At 41.8% G+C, this 20,666-nt stretch overlaps 1 protein-coding gene and 1 long non-coding RNA gene across 3 annotated transcripts in view; both read left to right on the top strand.

The window, feature by feature from the left end:
• The window catches only part of LOC139609896 (uncharacterized), a 32,603-nt gene extending 25,934 nt beyond the window's left edge, over positions 1 to 6,669 (top strand). Inside the window, exon 5 of the long non-coding RNA XR_011685399.1 lies at positions 4,306 to 6,669. This is a non-coding gene — a long non-coding RNA (uncharacterized lncRNA). The remainder of the gene's footprint in view (positions 1 to 4,305) is intronic.
• A 7,982-nt stretch (positions 6,670 to 14,651) lies between these two features.
• The window catches only part of LOC139609929 (sodium- and chloride-dependent GABA transporter 2-like), a 120,483-nt gene continuing 114,468 nt past the window's right edge, over positions 14,652 to 20,666 (top strand). For both annotated transcript variants that reach the window (XM_071464994.1, XM_071464993.1), the window contains exon 1: positions 14,652 to 15,159. The gene's annotated coding sequence lies outside the window, so the exon portion shown is untranslated. The remainder of the gene's footprint in view (positions 15,160 to 20,666) is intronic.

Below are 20,666 nucleotides of genomic sequence, written 5' to 3'. Positions count from 1 at the left end.
TTGAAGGGAAAAAAAAGCTGCCCTCTATGTGTCTTGCTATTTGTCCCAATTTACTGTATTCCTTTTCCCTTCTTCGCAAACTGTAGGTTCAAACTTCCTTTTAATAGAGTGGAAAATATTTACTAATGTTTGAGTCCCGGAATCGGTTTGTGAGGAAAGTAACACAAAAAGAATTCCCTCGGGATGGATGGATGGAAAGAAAAGGAGAAGAGAGGAGTGGAGGGAGAGGCAAAGGTGGCAAGCTCCACCCAGAGACCCAGATTTAGGCCAGAATGATTCTAAGTTTGACAACAAACAAACCTTCCGCCTCCATCAAGAGGACAGAGACAGAGAAATGGGCAGAGAGAAAGAGACAGTTGAGATGAAAGAGGGGAGACAGGCATGAATGGATATGATACAAACAGAGGGCCAGCACATGGCCAAAGTTGAGGCACAGAGGGGCGGGAGTGAACTAGACGCCCTGGCTAGGAGTTGAATTATGGGGCCAATGGTGGGGCCAATGGATGGATGCCTTTCTCAGCTTCTTGTAAATGGGACAAAGCAGGAATCACACAGTGAAGCTGCCTTGTGTTTTTCCTGAGAAGCTCTGTGGTTTGGGATCAAGGGTGAGGCCTGGTATAGATTAGGTGAATTGGCAGAAAGCGACTGGGCTTTGACAACTAAACAGCTGTTTGTGAGCAGAGGTTGAAAGAGCAGCGACAGGTGACTGCCTGCACCGAGCAGAATCAAAGTGAGGTCCTCCAGAGTTCAGGGTCATTAGAGCGCTCATCAACAAATCAGGCGTCCTAGACACAACAACGTGCCAGGGCCTTTTTTTTCCTCCCTTTCTTTGTCGACGCCGTGGGTTTGATCCTCTGAATATAACCTCATTTACACTTCACTGCACTCCACCAGTGAGAGAGCGGATGAATGGATGCACTTTGAAGCACTGAGAAAGGGCAAATTTGTATTCCCACATGTCCAGAGACACCCCACATCCCAGTTGGCAGACAATAAGCACCGATCAATCTGGGGACACAACAAAGAGCGTCTCTGTTTACTATCCACTGTCAAACAGTAGACACAAGGGACTTCTAACTGCTAATTAGCACGGGAGATGTGCTGTGCTGCGTTTTAATTCCGACTTCTCTCCAGTAGCCCTGTGGAGACTTTCCGCTCTAAATACCCAAGAATTGCATCCACATGGACTGTGGAGGAGAAGTCGGTCTGCAAGGTATTTGCTCAAGGACCTCGGAGCCTCTGTGAGTGTGTGATGAGTGAAACCACGGCCGACACTGAAAACCTGACAACAGCTTTAATAGCACCTGGATTCTGTTTGTGTGCTCGCGTGTCTGTTTCCATGTTTCTAACCGACATCTCTGTTTGTATCTGCACATGTGCACAAACATCAGCTCATGTATTTACACTGTGGACGATGGTATGCATGCAGATGAGTACTCTCAGATGCATGAATCAGCAATCTTTTTTTTTTATTAATGATTAATCTGCCAGTTATTTTCTGATTAATTCATTCACTGATTAGGTGAAACAGCTTTTTGTTTTCAACCAACCAAAAGATGTTCAGTTTACTACCAGGTAAAACTGGAAAAAATGGCCATCAAACACACATTCTTGCTTCAAAATGGACATACATGATTAATTGATCACCAGAATTGTTCATGATTGTTTTTCTTTTGATCAACTAATCAAATGCTTGAGTAATTATTTCATCTCTACATATGAAATCCCATAAACTGTTTTTCATATGAATTAAACCTATACAGACAATATACAGATTAATCCTGATTTCTAACCACAAAACTGGTCGTCTCTGACTAATTCTTTTTGACATATGGACAAACTTTTGCCAAGTCGGCTGTCGTTTGCTGTGCAGTCAGAAAATATGAAGCTTCTGCACATCTTGTTGAAGAAATTCAACGTCTCAACACTGATACAAATTTGATAAAACGTGCATAAATGGTGTGTTTAACTGCTGCGTTCCTGCTCTCAAAATCACAAACACACACTCACGTATTTGTCGTCAGTTCCCTCTTAATTTGTGGGGAACATCGTTTACTGTTGTTGAACTGTGATTATTCCTTCAGCCACAATGTGATTTAAGAACATGACAGATTTTTCTGGAGCTGGTAAACAAGTTTCAAACCCAGTGAACTTCGAGTCTGACATGTCGGTTCACTTGTCCAGCTCGCAAAGTCTCATTGAAGCCAGATGGCCATGATATTAGATTCTCGTCTAAAGCCTGTAATGGTGCATCCCCTCGTCCACCTCACGTATGACAGAGACAGAGTGGAAGTGGAAGAGTGGAAGACTTCAGCAGGATTTAGACGAATATGGGCCAATGAACCAGTGGGAGCAATAAAATAAGATTTAAGGAGAAGTTTCTTAAAATTAATGATAGAATGAAGTTGCTTTACCTTTGTTTCACCCATCACTCTTCTCTTTGTCTGCTCAGACATCTCCAAGAAGTGGAGTGTGTCTTGAAAATGTGGTTGCAATTATCCACAAATGATCTTCTTTCTTTTCTTTTTCTTTCTTTCTTTTTTTTTTTTTTAACCAAGCAGGAATCTGTGGAACGTGTTGGCTTTCCACAGCAGCTCAGGTGGACATATTCTGTTAGCCATGTCTTTATAATGACACCCAGTTGTATTCAGGGTCACTTACAAATGGCAGCTTCCTTTAGATATTCATGAAGCTGATCTAGAATCAATACACATCAATACACTCATTTTCAGGTCCACAGATATTGTGTTTTGCTGACCCTGACCTCTGTGGAGGAAGGGAGGGGGCGTTCATTATGATAAATAACCCTTTAAAGACCAACAGAGTATCACAAAAGCATTTTTAAAAGTAAAGTCTACCTGTCTGTGTGTTAGATGAATAATGGAGGTCTCAGGAGGTCACTCTGCTTATGTGAAAAAAAAGGGACAAACACAGTGAGTCATAGCTACAGGAGCCATTCCTCATTACACTACGGTTTTCATCAAAGTGGGCATCAGGCTGCTCTGTCTGAGTGAAAGGACTGCACGTTCAGGATATGTGAAACTGCTGTGAGAGGACCTTCTCAACAACTGTTTACTATTTGTGGTGTGGGACTGGATTCACTGTTTCCCCACAACAAATATTCAGTTTTGAGCAGGAATGTGCCTGCACACATAAATGTTAAAACCTAACCGTCTAAAGGAAAGTTACCTAAAGAAAATCACATCTTTCATCTGCATAATGCAAATGCTCTTTAACTAAACAGAAACAGCGGATGTTTATTGCTTCATATTTACAGTGAGGCTCCCATATATGTGTCTAATAATGAAGCTAGAGCGAGGACATGACGTCTCTCCAAAACTATATCATTTAGGTCACACAATTAACCTTATTTCAATCCTTGTAATGCACATACGGTATATATATATATTTAACAAGGAGAGGACTGCACATTTTAAGATGTTATCACCACCTCTGTCCAGGTCCTGGTGGTTTTTCAAACTTAAGATCAGATCACAAAAGTTCCAGACAGGTTTAAGACAGGATCACTATAGTCTTAGTGATAGGAGTGCTCCCCAAATAACTCTAAAGACACAAGATTTCCTCTTGATCTTGAACATTTACCTGGAACTCCAAAGTCCTGGCTCCAATCATGTGGCGTATACCCTACCCTTTATATTTCATATTGATCTTATGAGCTTATAAGGACAACAGTGCTTTAAGCCTCTAGACTGCATTCTACGTGCACATACACACAGGCTTCGAGAGTTTTATTCATGGATGCAACAAATGCTGAAACCAGCTGTGGTCATGTTCAACTTTTCAATTAGAGGCAGAAAGAATAAAAGCATTGGATCCATTGAAATATGTTGCACATGCAGTCTCCTGAGTCTGTGCCAAAATTACAAGTGTATGTTTTCAATATATAGATTTTATTTTTTTGACCAAATGTTTTCTTTCTTCTTAATATAGTGTGAAATATATTACAGCCTGTATTTCTCCGCCTAGTCTTGTTTTGTCCTGGAATGAAACTGCTGATTGTTCTGGGCTATTTTGTTTTGTCTCTGTTACTGAGAGCCACATGTTGAAGCCGATCTTTTCTCTCAAGTAATTTAAACTGTTGAAAACTGTTGAAAACCTATAAATAACATGAAAAAGGTGAGAATTAATCAGCTCTGAGAATCGTGGGGGCTTTCAGTCCACTGGGATCATTATAAGTGAGTCAGGTAGTCCCACCAGTCTTCAACAAGTTGAGAAACAGCTTCATAAATGCTTTATGTTGCTATAAAACTCTGTTGTAAATAAACAATAACTTGTTTGTTGCAGCAAGAAAACAACAAGAAAAGAGCCCTGAGGTTGCAATGGGAGGACTGGGGATATACGCTGCTGAGCTGGTGAGTTTGCAAATATAAAATTTGGGGGGAAGATGAGGGGAGGGCTATGCACGTGCACATCTCCCCGTCCAAATAATCACTCCAGCCTGCATCTCAGCTGTAAGTGCCTGGGGGCCCCTGAAAAGGAGGGCACGAGGCCCCTTATCTAAACAGAGTGCTGAGGGAAACAGGGGGCCCTATGGAGTGTCAAGGACCACGGGAAGTATTCAATCCTGTTGTGACATGCTCACCTCTACGCAAAAACAAAGCCTACCCAGATTCCCCCTGACCTGCTTTCAGCTTCACATATGGACACACAAGCAGAGGCCACCAGGAGACGTATGAGAGCATGTGCGTACTGCAGGAGAGTGCAGGAGGGGAAAAAAAGGCAGAAAGAAAAGAGGAGGATGATAGAGATGAGGAGCAGATAATAGAGATAAAGAAGAAAGGCGGAGGATCAGGGACAGCTGAGGTGGTCGGGGATGATGCAGAAGCGCTGGTATTCTCTGACACCATACCTTCCTCCGCACGTGTTGCACCAGATACATGGTTCTCATCAAAAAGGAGGAAAACTGGCCCTCTGCCATCACCTAGCTAGCTACTTGCCATGTGACTTCATACCCAAAAGTCTGATTTTCCCTGCTCCCAACCATCCCACACATGTGTTTCCAACGTGTACATATGGGCGCACAGACAAAAACAAAGTCATCATATGCATTCTCTCATTTATTTATAAGAGAAACGGGGCCGTTGGGACAGTTGATGTGAAGCTTTAAGAAGACCACATGGATTGAAGCTTTGCATCTCCCCAAATTTCAATAAAACATCTGCTCTCCTAAATAAACATCACTGCAAGGATGCAAATTACAGCCTTGGCAAGAATCTGGAGACTAAAATGCAACGAAGCGAAACATCCATCACTTTTTCCATCCTCATGAAGTTAATTAATTTTTATGAGCGTTTTGTTGTTTACTCTCATTTTCTTATTTAAGGGTGGCAGATTGGAATTGGTCATTTTTCACTTTTGTTTACACTCAAGACATATTGGCTTTGTCCAAATGCCCTCATTCGGAGTGGAAAACTGAAACACTTGGGCATTTTTCAAAGACTTTCACACCAGGCAGAATAACATATGCTGGCACGATACTGTTATAAAGAGTTATCCACTACGCAGGGGCTCTGAAGGTGTTGTAGAAATGATGCTGAAGAGATTGCATCAATACAAAAAGAGCAAATCCCCAGGGAAGACAGGCAGTTCCAGGCAGGGTGCATGCAAGATTTATTGTGAGAAATGTCACTACATGTCACCTAACAGTTATTTAGAAAGTCCCACTGTCAGGGGTAATGAGGACCAGGTTCACAAAACAAAGTGCAACTGAGAGAGAGAGGAGGAAAAATGAGTCCAGCAGATAACTGATGTGCAGCAGTAGCAGCAGCTCCTACGTCTGCAACTGAGTTTTAGCATCACAGGCTAGGGGAAGCTGAAGTGAAGCCTCAGTCTGCTGTAGGCCTGGAAGCTGCTTCAAAGTGGAAGAAGGTCTTAAAACCTTGAACGGAGAAAAGGAGAGTTAATTGAGAGCATATCATTTCCAGATGGCCCACAAAAATCGGCAAGAGATGATTAAACTGCTAAGAAGCAATGGAAATCCTTGGCAATTAAGCCAGATCACTGCCATATGCACCAGGGTAGGTTAAACTGCTTCAGACTTTTTTTTTTTTTAAACTTCAGCTTGTAGATGCGACATTTACCCTGTTTCATCACCACAAACTCCCATCTGATGGATTCCATTTATGGATGTACACATGCTCACACTGAACACTGTCAAACAATGGCTTCACATGTACAGCCCCCACGACAGGGGAGTGGATGATGGAAGCACAATTGGTCCAAAATTGACAGAAATGGAAAACAATCACTTAAAGCTGCTGACCTTGGAAGTTGGCAAATTTTAAGCTAGTCTCTGAAACTGACTTTTTCATTTTTCCGTCACTGTTTGAGTGCACAGCTGAATGAAAGCATCGGAGGAGAAACGATCCCCATTTAGATGACTTGGCGCATCCTAATTGTGGCCTTTGGAGCAGGTATGAACTCTTGAGCCAAGGTTGAAAGACACATTGTATGGACGAGTATACCCCGGCCTTCACTGCCCATTTTCCGCAGCACGTTGACAACCCTTTTCGTACGACACATTGTGATCAGAGGTGCCACAGAATGTGAATAAAGTGCATAATTACAGCCAAGAGATGTTCATTTATTCAATTATTAATCTCAACTCAAAGATCAGGTGTAAATAAAAGTAGGTTTGAAGAGGAGGTAGGTAAGATCGCAGTGATAAGAACTATATCACATTTTTCTGATGCTGACAAGCCACCCAACTATTTTAATCATCTGAATACAGCAAATTCCTCCATTCCTGAGCGCCATCCAGCTTCAAACAAAAGCCAAGACAATTATTTGACCCAGTACATATTTTTCCAAGGACATATTATGACAGTCAGCCACACTCTGCTGCTTTCACGGTCGCAGAGCGCATGAGTATCAAATATAATTTACATGGATATTTCTGCTTCTGGAACTATTCTGAGCACAGGTCTCAATGCAATCCACCTTTTGGAGAGAGGACGCTCATCAGTCATGGAAAAATATGCCTCCGTTCAAAAAAAAAAAAAGGCAATTTCCTGCAATCATGGTGGCTTTACTGTACTTAGTTAATCTAAATAAAAAGGGAGGTTATTTGTATTTCTCTAATTTGATTAAGTGGAAGAATTTTGAGGATTTTTCCATTTAAACCAGTCCATTCCTAGATGGTACACATGGAAAGATTGGGTTATAAACTCGGTGCTTTAAGGGTGTTGGAAAAGGCATCATCTCATGTTCATACTTTTTATGAGACACTGATTTTAGTTTATCGCCATCACATTTCTGCCTTCAGACAGACAGCATAGATGCAGTTATATTTTGCAGTCATGGACATCACCGGGCTTAGCGGTTGCCAGGAAGAGCTCAAACAAGAAACAAATAAAACTGAGTGCAGCAGACCACAAAAATGACAAACCACTTTTTGAAACGTAAATTCTCCATGTAGCCCTCCCTTCGCTTAACCAAAGTGGCTTTAACGAGGAAAAAAAACACACCCACAGACACTTTTAACATCATCAATCCATTACGCTCAACACATTCCAGGAGTTGCTTTATGATGAAGTGCTGTGCCCGCTTTTTCCCCCAAACGTGCCTGGACTACTCTGACAGAGATTTCCTGAATGACTGGCTCTCTGTTTGAAATCGAATCTTAAAGAAGAATTAAAACAAAAAACATATTTGTCTGGGTGCGTGTCTGCATACACCTTACAACCACCACAAGAGGGAAATGGTGGAGTTAGCACTGTGGCATCAGAACAAGAAGGTCCTGCTTCTGTCAGTTCTGTGTTCTACGTGCTTCTGTGTAGGTTAACTATAAATGACCAGTGTGAACTGGTCTGTATACAGTTATGGGATATATATATTAGACTTGTGTCTTGTGAATATTTGCCTAATGTCCTATTCACTCCTACTGAAAGCCAAACAGCTGACAAATCTGAGAATGCATTAAGTGTTGTGTGCAGCCTCAGGTGGACTCTGGTGAACTGGCAGGTCAGACTTGACATTTGTTCAAATACAAATATATAAATATATAAATAGAAATAGAAATAGAAACACTGATGCACTGTGTGTGGGAATAAGTAATTATTCTAGCATTTACCATATATGCCAACATTATGCTACCTACTACAACCTGCGGAGTTACTATTACAGAGTGATCCCTCTGCTTAGCACTGATTAATTTCCCATTGGAGCTGTGATATCACATCTTTTTCCAGGCAGTTTTCTTGAGCTAAAGGCTTATGTGACCACACCTTTACCTGTGTAATAGACTGGCAACGTCTCCAGGGTGTACCTTGCGTCTCGCCCGATGGTGAGCTGGGATATGCTCCAGCCCTCTGCGGCCCTGCACAGGATGAGTGCATTCAGATGACAAATGGATGGATAACAGACACATCATAAACATATATGCAAATTGTTGCCTACTGACATATGATATCTGCAAAACATTCACTGACAGCTTAGTTCAACCCTGTCACCAGACAGAACAACATCAGTATTGGATGATTCTGCAAAACCCTGGATTATGCTCAATGCATTTGCAACACATTGTATGGTTAAGGTTAGGGAAGGAGAATTAGGATAAGGCAATGAAAACACTTAATATTTAATAATATTTAATAAAAACGTGAATGAAACAAGTTGGCTGCGCCTCATCCACGATCCTGACCTCCACACTCTTGCTTAACACCTCCCTACATTAAGGGACCTTCAATGGTGCTGAAGGTTGACATTGGATGTAAATTGAATCATCCAGTATGGATGTAATTTTGTAATTTAGGATGCTGAGCTGCTTACACCACATGTTTTCCTATGAGAGAACGGTCATGGCTTTGACTCCAAAGCCAAACCAAGCCAAAACCATGATCTCCGATAACTTTAAGAGTTTTACCCAAAATCTAACAACATCTGTGACACAGGACACAGCCCTGACATCCTTCCCAGGCCTGATCCAGTATAAAAATATCATTATAATTTCTCAAAAGCATAGCTGACAAAGTTAATTAGTAGTAAATGAATATATTTTCAGGAGAAAGGGATGCACAGTAAGAATGAGGCCATCACAATTCACCTACTGGGTCTCTGGCTGCTGCAGCGCACAACTGTGGAAAAACCCAGAGAGCGTACCATCACAGCTGGAGGGGAAACGTTGTTGACAAACACAGAGCGTGGTGATCCTCATTTCTTCCACCAGTCCCCTTCATGAATCTTCTCTCTGTCTTCTCCCCTCTCCGTTGGTCCAGAGGATCCCACACAAATAAAACCAAAGCAAACTGTTGTGTTGCTCTATGTTTTGACAGAGCTCTATCTGGGTCACGACCATTTTTTCTTTACTGATGTCACCCAGGCAAAGATACACATGAAAATCTGAGTCTCTACTCAGGGTGAAAAAGCACCTTATTACTCATAATCATAAGAACCTGATAAATAAGATTTCACAGTGCTGTAAAGGTCTCATGATAGCCAAAACTTTCTCCGCTGCCTCCTGCCAGCAGTAATTCTGTATATAAAAGAGGTCAGAGGTCGTTGGAATGAAACTTGTCACAAACTTAGACAAGACACAAGTTTTATGTTTATGTTTCAACAGCTCTTCTGCTTGTTTTCACAATTCTAAGTCATAAGTACAGTACAGTAAAGGGCCCCGCCTGCAGAGATATTGCCCTGTAATGCTCTGTGTCTCTGGCTTTCTTGCAATCATGAGATATATTAAAATAGAATCCTCTCTTGGGGCAAAATGGCTGTTATTCAGTCATAAATAAGGTTGTTTTTGTAGCAATATAAGTAGCATACTGTGCTTTTCTCTGTGTTTTTACCATTAGAAATGGAACATGTTCTCTTTGTTTTTTCCTGATGGCACACACTTAGCTGTTACAGCAGCAAGAACTACCACACCTATATATGAGACAAAGCTTTAAACAGCAGAAAACTAATAATGCACTGCTTTCTGTGGGTCAGCTCTGTTGCAGCTTTGTAGCAGGTGTATAAATTCATTAAAGTCTTTTAGAACTTATCAGTGAAGCTTAAAAATAAAGTTTGGGTGTGTGTTGTTTGCTGTCAGCCAAGGAGGCCACAGAAACATCAGGTTTTCCTCCTGTGTGTGTGACATTCAGGCCATTTCTTGTGCCTCCTTAAGTGCTTTAATATGGCTTATTGTTGGCAGGCCTCGCTAAACAGCACCAGAGGGCATGCTGGGTCTCTGGGGTCCTTTGAGGAAACAGGCACGGAGGAGAACCAGCCTGGCACGCCAGCCTCCCTGCTGCGCCCTCAATACGTGGCCTTAACCCACCTTGTAGCACTTCAAAGCACCTACTGTCTCTCTCACACACACATGCATCTGACTCAGATAGCTGAGAGTGTGTTTGTGTGTGTGTGTGTGTGTGTGGAGGGGGATAATGTTCATTGCTTGACTGAATGCATTTATAACCATGTGTGCATGTGCATCGTAGTGTAGTGTGCGCTTATGCGAGCATGGGTGAGTAAGAGTGTGTGCACAGAAGACAAACCTGTGATGTGTAAAGTGTTAGTGAGGGTTTGGCCATGCGTGGTCGCCTCTCAGAACTGGTCTGTGGGCAGTACGTAGCCAACAGTGAACCGGCTGGCGCACTGACAGGGACGTAACAATGAGTTTAACCATGTTTGGAGAAGACAAGAGAAAAGAGGAACAAAGAAAAGGGGAAGTTCTCCTTTTGTAAGTATTTTTGAGGCATTTATTAGAAAGGCAGGAAATGAGAGAAAGACAGAAATCGGGAAACTACATGAATTAAAGGTCACTTGTCAATTGGGGATGTTGTGATTCATCGTGATTCACTTAGTGGTCATATGATGATTTTTCCAATTTTAACACTCAGTGCGGTTTGAGGCATAAAAGGTAAATTAAATTCAGTCATTTTGAAGCGCAGTGATCATAAAAATATTATGCAAATACATAATTACATCATGGGGATTTTGAGAAATATACAATCTTGCAAAGTTGTAAGAGTTTGTTCCTGGCATGAACAGTACCGGGAATCAGAGACAAGAGCAGATGAGAAATGTAGACTGGAGGGATGGGGAGTTTTTCAGAGGGCATGTTGATGGGAGCCTGGCACCAGCTGGGGTGGTGGGGGTCTGCAGGAGCGGCATGTTCACAGAAAGTTTCTCTGTGGCTCTTTATCTGTGGGCTGGCAGCACTTCAATGGAGGCCTTATCACCATAATGGACACAGAGGAGAGGACGCGACGAGAGAACACACTCAACACACATCCAAGCACACAAAGAGCGACCACGTGCACGCTAACAAATTTCTGCGAGGAAGATAACTCACACGCAGACTTGCATGCCGTGTCCTCTCTCTTTTGTACTTTCTTATTTCTTCTCGTCTGCTTCTTTTCTTCTTCTGCAAACCATAACTGTGTATTTCCCTTCCTTTCTGTATCTAGTTGACTGCACAGATCCCCCGACAACCATAGAGAACTTGAGAGGGTTCTTACAGTGAGTTTCACCCCACTGAGCCTTACAGCCATCTGGCTTTACAACCAACTTTCTTTAAGGGTCTTAAAAGTGTGAGCATTAAACCTCAAGAGACAATCTCAACAGTCCGAAGATTAAGTTTAGATTAAACTTCATCTAAGCCGGACAGTAATTGCTCTGTGGAGTGAATGGACTTCTGTTGTCAAAAACAGACATTGTGGCTCAGTGGGCAAAGGCGAAAAAACATTCCTGTCACTTTTGTGTAGAGTAAGCAGGAATGGGTAAAGACGGATAAAATTAATAAATGAGGCAGCTTGGATGGTTGCAAAAGAGTGCAAAAAGAGGGGTTAGATACGCACTCAAGTTGAGATGAGGACAAAGCGTCAGGGCAAAGAACCGGGGAAGGCGAGGGAGATGGACGAAGAGGCAAGCAGACAGGGCCAAAACTAATGCGACACGAGGAGGAAGTGAGCAGATGAAGAGTCCGGCCAACATAAACTGTTATGCTCCGGCCCCATTAAAACACCCTTGTAAGTCCATGCGATGGCCTGGCAGTGTACAGGAAATGTGTACAACAAGTGCAAGGCTTTGTAAACAACTGAAAAAGAGAGGATGCATAAATGGAATTGATGTATTCAATAACATGCTGCTTTATCTTATGGAATAAATCACATGAGGAGAAATGGTTCCCTTGAGGACTAGAGCCAAGCCTCTGACCCCGGAGGTTTTTGAATGCTTACACCAGCTGGAAACATCTGATTATGAATTCTTGTTTCCTTGCCTTCGAAATTACTCCAGGCTGTTGGTGCGAACAACAACATGTCTTGGCTGGGCTTTGCCTGCATGATGAAATAAGTGTTAAGAAGCGCGTGGCTTCACCAAGTCAACCTCAAAAGACCGTGAGGACATGGGGAGAGGGGGATCAGAGTCCAGGAGCCACCCAGGAACTGGTTGTTTACCCCTGTGGCAAACAAATCCCCCCCATCTGGAGGCTGGTGGCCCATGATGGAGCAGGACAGGAAGACAACAGAGAACACAGGGGGATGAGGGTGAACATGGTGTCCATGTGTTTACGAGCAAAACTGGCTGCATTCATGTATATGCTACAATTTAAAAAAAGACATTCGCTGATTTTTAAATCATGTCACAGCTAATTTTGAATGAATAGGAATAAATAAGAGGTGTGTCATGTTTTCCATCCAGTTAACTTCAGCACCAACCCCTCCAAACTAAAAGACAAAATAGGTTAAATACGTTCCCATTGGCTTTCTGGTTCCTTTTCTCTATTGTGAGGATGATATTGTTTTTCTTGCAAAAGCAAATGTTTGTTACAAAACTGATTCATATGGCTGTTTTCTGATCTATAACCACTATGGTTAAGGTTTGGTTGTGTTGTGGCAACTAAAATTCCTGGCTGAAAGAAAACACTGACTGTCAGATGGAGAAAGAATGAGAACAGTGGTTTCTTTTCAACTTTATTGACCATACCATCCACCCTGACCTCCCGTCTAAAGAGGTACTTCAGTGGTACAACAACATCGTGGCATTTTCCCTGACAGGCCAGGAACAGTTCATACAGCAGCTAAAGAAGTCAGGTAGATGTAATCACATCTGTTTAGACATTTGAACATTTGAACTATCACCAGACAGAACTTTGAAATTGGGCAATTCCGCAAAACCCCTGGATTAGGTTTAATGACACGGTTTTATTACATATCCAGAGCAAAAAAGTTGGCAGGCTTTAATTTTGAAAGTTGTGGTCTATTGCTATGTCACAACAATCATTACATGATCATTAGAAGGAAACTGACATGGGTACTGAGTCAAATGCTTGAAAATGCCAAGCAGTTGTTAAGATATTGAGTAAGCATTAAATCAGACTTCTTGTAAAGTCTTCTCCCTCGGTTTGACCCATTCCCATCTCCTAAAGGACGCCATGACAAATAATAATAGTCAGTAAATTTCTGGGATCCAAAGTCTGGCCATTGTCCAAACCCAAACAGCAACAAAAAGAGGTCAGGAGCTTCGAGTTCTGCTCTATTCCTTTTCTTGAAACATGGCCGTTCTCATCCTTGTTTATCTTAGCTCTAACTTGGCCGCAGCTTCAGCCGTCCGGTCCAAAAGAAACTTGACAGCTCAAATTTGTTGTGACGTTAGCAAGATGCTGATTTGACGTTGGTTGATGGCAAAAAAAAAAAAAAAAACTCCCAAACTTCATCCAGAAGTGGTGTGATTTGTGAATCATTTCATTTTTCCGATAAGAGGGAAGGGATGTTCTTTGTCTTGACGAGGAGTGACGTTGCTGAGATGAAGCTCAGTTGTAAAGCTGCTGAACAGGAATCAGCAGCTTCAAGTCCCCTCTGAGTGATAACAGCTTAAAATAATGGGAGGAAAATTTTCCCAAGATCACTTCTTACTCGCTTTATAATGAGTCATGAACTGAATTGGAGATAAAGACCACAATGACCAAGCTTTTCCCAGTTAGGAACTGTAACCTCAGTTTCAGTGCAATCAGTTTTTGTTGTTCAAGTTTTTTGCTGAGATTTTAAATGTTGGCACATGCTTTATATTTCCACTCCTGCAATCTATTTTCATTAAGCCCATGTCCCCCCCGAAGGAAAGAGAGCACATTTCATTGCCAGAGTATACACTAATCTGTGTCAAATATGAAAGAGGACAAAGGCAATGCATTGTTGCTGGCGGAGACTATGGAGTCTCCAAACGAAGTTGTTTTAGTTTGATCCCACTTAAACTTAAGAAAAAGAAAGACAAAAGACAACAAATCCCTGCCATGCAATTATCCATTAACTGCACATAAAGACAGAAAAATACAACTCAGCCTCGCACACAGGCACAGATCTACTACTATACTTGTACAGACCTTCAGTGGCTATAACACTGGCCCCAAATCTTGAAATCATCTGGCTTATTAGAACCTTTATTAGCTACCTCCCCACCAGGAGGTTATGTTTGTTTGTTTATTTCTCAGCATGACTACAAATTCTTATAATAATATTATTATTATATTATTATTATTATTATTATTATTATTATTATTGTTAATAATAATAATAATAATAATAATAATAATAATAATAATAATAATAATATTTTTAGGTGGGTAAAATGCCATAAATCCTGTGTACTGATTGGCCAGTTTGTTGCCAATGGTGATATCCCTTAACACTAATTGCTCCTTTTGGTGTCAGGTGTTTATGAACAAACATGGCAGAGTGGAGGAGACAACAGCGAGGTGCTGAAAAGCAACAGGCTCTAAAAGAAAAAGGAAAGGAAGACCAGGAGTTAAAAACAAATACCAAAGTTCACCGGACTTTTCAGAAAGTCTCAAAAGGAAGAAGCAACAGGTGGGAGCCGTGCAGCTCAGCTCTGCCGCGGCTAAAGCTAACGTTCATTGCGCAAAGAAGCACATCATGGTGCCTCTGGAGGTGGTTTAGCCAAAATGACAAAAATGTTAGCTGTGAGTAAAAGCAAATACTGGGACCACAAGGACCGGACACGGAGTCAGAAACAACTGAAACAAGTGTATCCACAGCAGGTCAGCTGCTGTCCAAGGGAGGCTTCTGCCGCTGCACCAGCAAACCGAGGGGTCCATGGATCTCTGAGCTCCGCAAATGGGAAGATTTCATTGGTGGCACTGCTGGAGATTTTTGGGACTTGTCTGAACAGAGGAGAGACACTTCTTAGACACTTCTAAGGGTAAGTCATTGTTTAATTTGAATGCTTCTTATTATGGTATCAATATGCAGGAGACACATCTTTCAACACATCTGATTTGTTGTATTGGTGTTTGCTGATGTGCAGAAATTGTGTAGTGTGACATGCTGTTGGAGAGGGATGTTTGTGTTATTTGAGAGATGTAATTAAGTGAAGTGACTTTAAGGGCAGCAGTTTTGTTGTGGTGAGGCTTGACTGAGTATCAGTGTGTACAGTGGTCGGTTGTGGTGGAGGCTTGGTGGCTGCATGGAGCAAAAGGCTTTGGCAAACTCAGAGGCCTGTGAGACTGTTACAGTAAATAACCCCTGTGTGCACGCTTTCTATACTGCAGCTTGTCACGTACTCCATTAAAGCTGTGATTTAGTTTCAGACAGAATATGAACACATTTTTTTATCTGAAATCTCTTCTTTTCTGGTAGCATGTGCACTGTGCGTGTGTGTGCTTGAGTGCCTTGACATCCGATTATCTGATGTGTGCGTGTGTGTTTGTGTGTGTATGCCCCAAAATCCCCTGCAGGTCCCCTCTCCTGTCAAAGCTGCAGTCCTGTGGTGTGTCTCCCTGATCCTGTTATCTCACGTCTCTCTCATCTAGCTATTGTGTTTCCAACCTTCTCTACTTTATCTAATCTGCTCTCTCTCTTTACCGCTCTCTCTCTCCATCTCTCACCCGCAGGACCCTCAGGTTATTAGTCTGATGTGCTTGATCTTGAAGGTCTTTCATTCCTATACATAGATACACATGATGAAGTAAGTTTAAAGCTGATTTTAAACTGGAAAAACAAGTTGGAAGCATGCTCGAGTGTATTTATAGATTCCTGCAACATTACATGTAAACATATGTTTTCTGTTTTTGTTCATATCAAGTTTGCCATATATGGCCACCTCTTCAGCAACAGACTGTAAACTGTTTCCCCTTTCCCTCTTTGTGGTCTCATTGCAACAGCCAACACTAAAACATACTCATTGAATCAATGAATTAATTCAGTTCATTAAAAAAAAAAGGACTGAACTTGACCTTTTCCTGCACAAAACCTGCCCAAACAGCCAGAGCGTGTCATCTGGCTGACCAGTCTATGAACTTCCAACCCACCGGTTCCTCAACAGTCACTCTGTGGGGGTGGTGTTGCAGGTCTGGGTGACTTTGGGGTTGTTCACTGTGCTGATACACACACTTTATGCTTTACTTTGGCCAAAGGCGGATATCTCAAACAGCATCCATCATATTCAACTTGAATGGTATCCCTGTGGCTGCCTACGTGTTGTGTGTGTGTGTGTGTGTGTGTGTGTGTGAGATTGTGTGTGTGTGAGAGAGAGAGGAAGAGAGAGGAAGAGAGACGGAGAGAGAGGGAGAGAGTCTAAGCAACCTTGAGGCCATTGCCACTGAGCATTTGACCTCTTCTGTTGACCTCTGAGGACGTTTTCCCTCTCTTGGAGAAATAGTGAGCAGCACTTAACACCTCAGCTTATACCCTGAGCTTCTGAGTAATTTTACACAGTCAAATCAAATCCATATTTATACATTTAATATGAAGTGAGATATCTCCTCAGAACCAGCCACAACATTAGTTTTTCTCCACTGCATTCAGTCTGTTGAGTTGACAATCAACACTGGTCCACCTTAAGAGACTTTTGCCTGCAGTTTTTCATTATTGCCTGCTAGTGTCAGTGTTGCACCAGGGGAAAATCTTCTCCAGACAGACTGCGGAGCCAAGAGGAGGTTCTTGTTTTTAAGGTGGTTCATGAAGGTTGAAAACTTCAGCTGAGTAAGAAACTTGCCATCCTGAATAGGTATCAATGTGGAGGGACCATACAGTGTGTTTTATCATTTGTTTTTAACAAATACAGACTTGTATTGTGCAGTTTTAGGTCAGTTATTCTGCCTGTATCCTTGCATTACCTCCATGCATAACTGTTTGTTTTTGGTTCTGTGTGTGTACATCTCCTTCACTGCCAGCTAGCACCAGTGCTGGCTGTGTCTTGGTGTGGCATGTGGTGGCTGACACAAAGAAAGCAGCTTACAGCTCTTGGTCCCTGCTTGGTCCAGGCTGGGCCGGGCGGCGAGCGCCTGGGGGCCTCCCGGACTGCCACCAACAGGGCTTTATCGGCTGCGAGGATTACTGCGATTTCAACAGGGTCCGGGCCAGCCTGCAGCCACACACACACACACAGACACACACACATATGCATGCATGGTATGCACCCAGGCTCAGCAAGTGCAGGTAGTGGATTGTTGGTCAGGTATAACGCATGTGTAGAACTAAATACAAAATAATGTGAATGCTAAAGATGCCATTGCTTTACTCTGGACTGCCATTGTATCTTCAATTATGTTTATATTTGTGTGTAAATGAGGGTACATTCACCATGCCAGGTCGCTGGAGCAAAGGTTGGCTGGAGGTGGTGGTGGGCTCTGTGTGGACTAAGAGAAAGCAAAACAGCAACAGTTACTAAGGTCTTCTGTGTGTATATAGATGCTTGTGTGTGTATATGTCAGTGTTGCACAGAAGGTCAATGGTGACTGGCATTAGAGGTCAAGGCTTCACTGGGTTTGTAACTTCAGGTCAGCAGAAGAACATCAGACAGTTCTTCTTCTTTTCGTCCTCTCTGTAAGTCTTTGTTCATCCTTCCTAAAGGTGTAAACTCTGTTACATCATAGGTCGTAGTGTTGGTGTGACTAAAAGGAAAAATCCACTGGTTGATATTTTCACACTATATAGCACCAGTCTGTGATATTCTGTGCAATTTTGTGATCCTTAGTGTACTTCCCATTAACCCAACTCATATATTGTACTGTTTACAACATGATTTTACCTGTGTACTGTTAAGTGGACAACCATTTTCCATTGTAGTTGCACTGTAAATATGGTATCTGCATGAGACATCAGATAATTTGTCAGATATCCATGGCAACGAGGGAAATACACCAACTACTGAACAAAAAAATGCAAAATTATTTTCTAGAATACTTTTTCTCTTAGTTATAATCCAAATGCATTTTGAGCTGGAAGCTTCTCTTGCATGTCTGGCATCAGTTAGAGAAGCTGCCTCTTTCAAATGAAAAACATTAGAGATGAAGAACTATTAGGCCAAGTTTATCTTTTGATATATTGGTTGTGTTTTTATAGTATTTTGTCAGATTATAATATTGATAATGAGAAAAGTCTTTAAAGGGGAACTTTGGTTACTTAGAATTGCATTACCATAGGTTTTGGGGGGCTTGATAAGAAACAGATTTAAAAACCAACTATGAGCCATGCTTGTGGCTCTAAAAGCTACTGTTAGCATGCTAACATGCTCAAAATGCAGTTCCTGATCTAACATGTCCATGTTAAAGCTACAGAATGCAACTTCTGGAAATCAAGCTAGCACTAGCAGGAGTAGGTTTGGTGCGAGAGTAGTAGTAGACTAGAGGCATTTGTGAATTGATTGACAGAGGTGAACTCCCACCCCTGACTTAAACCTTTTCTGATTGGTTAGGAGGATGAGTCTCCCGTAAAAAACTGTAGAGGGGAATATCTCTGCACTGCTGCCAGACTGTTCACTGAGTCAGGGTCACAGTCTTTGACAGAACCTCCACACATCAAGATATGTTTTGAAGCATATTTCAACAAAGAAGTTACATACTGTGGCTTTAAGCAATTTTAAGGTTTACCATGTTTACTATTTTAGTTTTGCATATTAGAATGCTAACATTTCCTTATGAGTACTATGGTAAACACAAACGTATGTCAGTAGTTTTTTGAAGGTATCTTAGTTAAAAGTGATGACACAGAAATTGAGATATCCTGAATTTTAGTCCCTTTATAAGTCAAACATTGGATCCTACATTTACCATAATGCAACTGCAGTCTTTTGTAAGACAACTCTCTGCTTGGTAAACACCCATGACAAAGCTCCACAATGAAGACATACAATTTGAATGGGAAATTAGTTAGACCCGTAAACTTACTTGAAAGTGAAATTAGAGGACTGACCCCTTGACTCACACTTTCTTCCACTATCCTGAATGTTTTTTTCTATTTCTCACTTTGAATCAGTCCAACTTGTCAGAGACCTGATGGTTATCCCCCCAGATGAACCTTGGCATGCTGAATGTGTAGTGTGAACGCAGTCAGGCCTAAGGCAGGGAAATAGCCAGGAAAGTTTGCATTGAGTCAAACAGTGTTGACTGTATTCTCCCATATTTCCCTGAATATTTTACATTATGTGCATAGAGTCAATAACATTTTGCTTTAAGCTTGTAACACTTAAATAACACTTAAGAAATAGCATCACAAACCAATAATCAGTCACTGACAGGTAACTGGGTCAACTAAATGTGCAGTGGCATGCATAGCCGCTAAAATTATTATGAAGTTGACTCACATTGAAATTCTTAGTCAGACCAATTGAAAACATTATGAATAGGTCAGGTTTTCTACTTGCTTGCACACAGACATGTGATGCACCCTCTTTCAACCAAAATCTTTAACTCATTCTGTCCTTGACTGAAAGTTTACTTAAGCTTGATTTATGCCTGTGAGCGGTGCATGTCGAAACTGGCCTGTCTGCTGGTTGCGGAGGCTTCTCCTTTAGGTAACGCCAGCCTCGTGGACATTTGCACCTTGGTCTTGCAGTCGATGCATGGCCTGTGGTTGTTGCCCACAGCTGACCAACACAATGAAATAACTCCACTAGACAGTTATGGGCACATTAAACCAGCTCTTACTGGTGTGATGGACAGTTGAAGCAGCCATGTGGCAGAAAAAATAACAGTGCATATCCTGAGGGCTCAGAGTGTCTCTCTCTGTATCTATAGTTGTCTGTGTGTGAATATCTGTCTATGTTTATGAATGTGTGTGCTAATGTGAGTGTGCGTGTGTATTTTGGTCTGTCTATTTTTATGGCTTTTTGTGTGCCCGCACGAGTGTATGAGACTACGCGTGTGTGTCTGTGTATTTATGTCTATGTCTGTGTTTGTGTCTGAGTCTGTTTGTGTGTTAATGTGTGTGTGTGTGTGTGCGTGCGTGCGGCTTTCGCTGTCAGGTGTGACCATGCTGTTTGGCGTTGTGTAGCACTCTACGTGTCTGGCCTCTTTGCTGCGATCAGTGCATTTGGCTCCGGGCTGTGAGAGCAGCCTTTCCACCATAAACCATTTAAATTTAGATTTTCATTCAAAAACATGTCCACTTTTTGAAAAAGTAACTGCTACAATCATGAAAACATGTGGAAGTAATTCCTTGGCTGACAAAATGACAAGAGTTTTACTTACCATACTTTAGAGATGCAGAAAAAGTTATCCATGAACGTACAGTAGATATTTATACGGTATGATAGTGTACAAATGTTCTCTCTAACTGAGATGCTTCCTTTAAAAGCACAATCCTAAAACTGTAGTTTGCCTCCAGATTTGGTTGTATGTGCTCACCATTGTGAGCAGATTCTCTGTTGATGAAAGTGTCTTATGTCTGAATACAATCACTGTCCAAAGTACAATATTCTGTCACTGA

The sequence above is a fragment of the Trachinotus anak genome, unplaced genomic scaffold (genome assembly GCF_046630095.1).
Source record: "Trachinotus anak isolate AG129_WGS33_773 ecotype Australia unplaced genomic scaffold, CSIRO_AGI_Tana_v1 ptg000026l, whole genome shotgun sequence".
NCBI lineage: Eukaryota > Metazoa > Chordata > Actinopteri > Carangiformes > Carangidae > Trachinotus > Trachinotus anak.
Note: the sequence above shows the minus strand (reverse complement) of the source record. Positions and strands in the feature narration are given on the sequence as shown.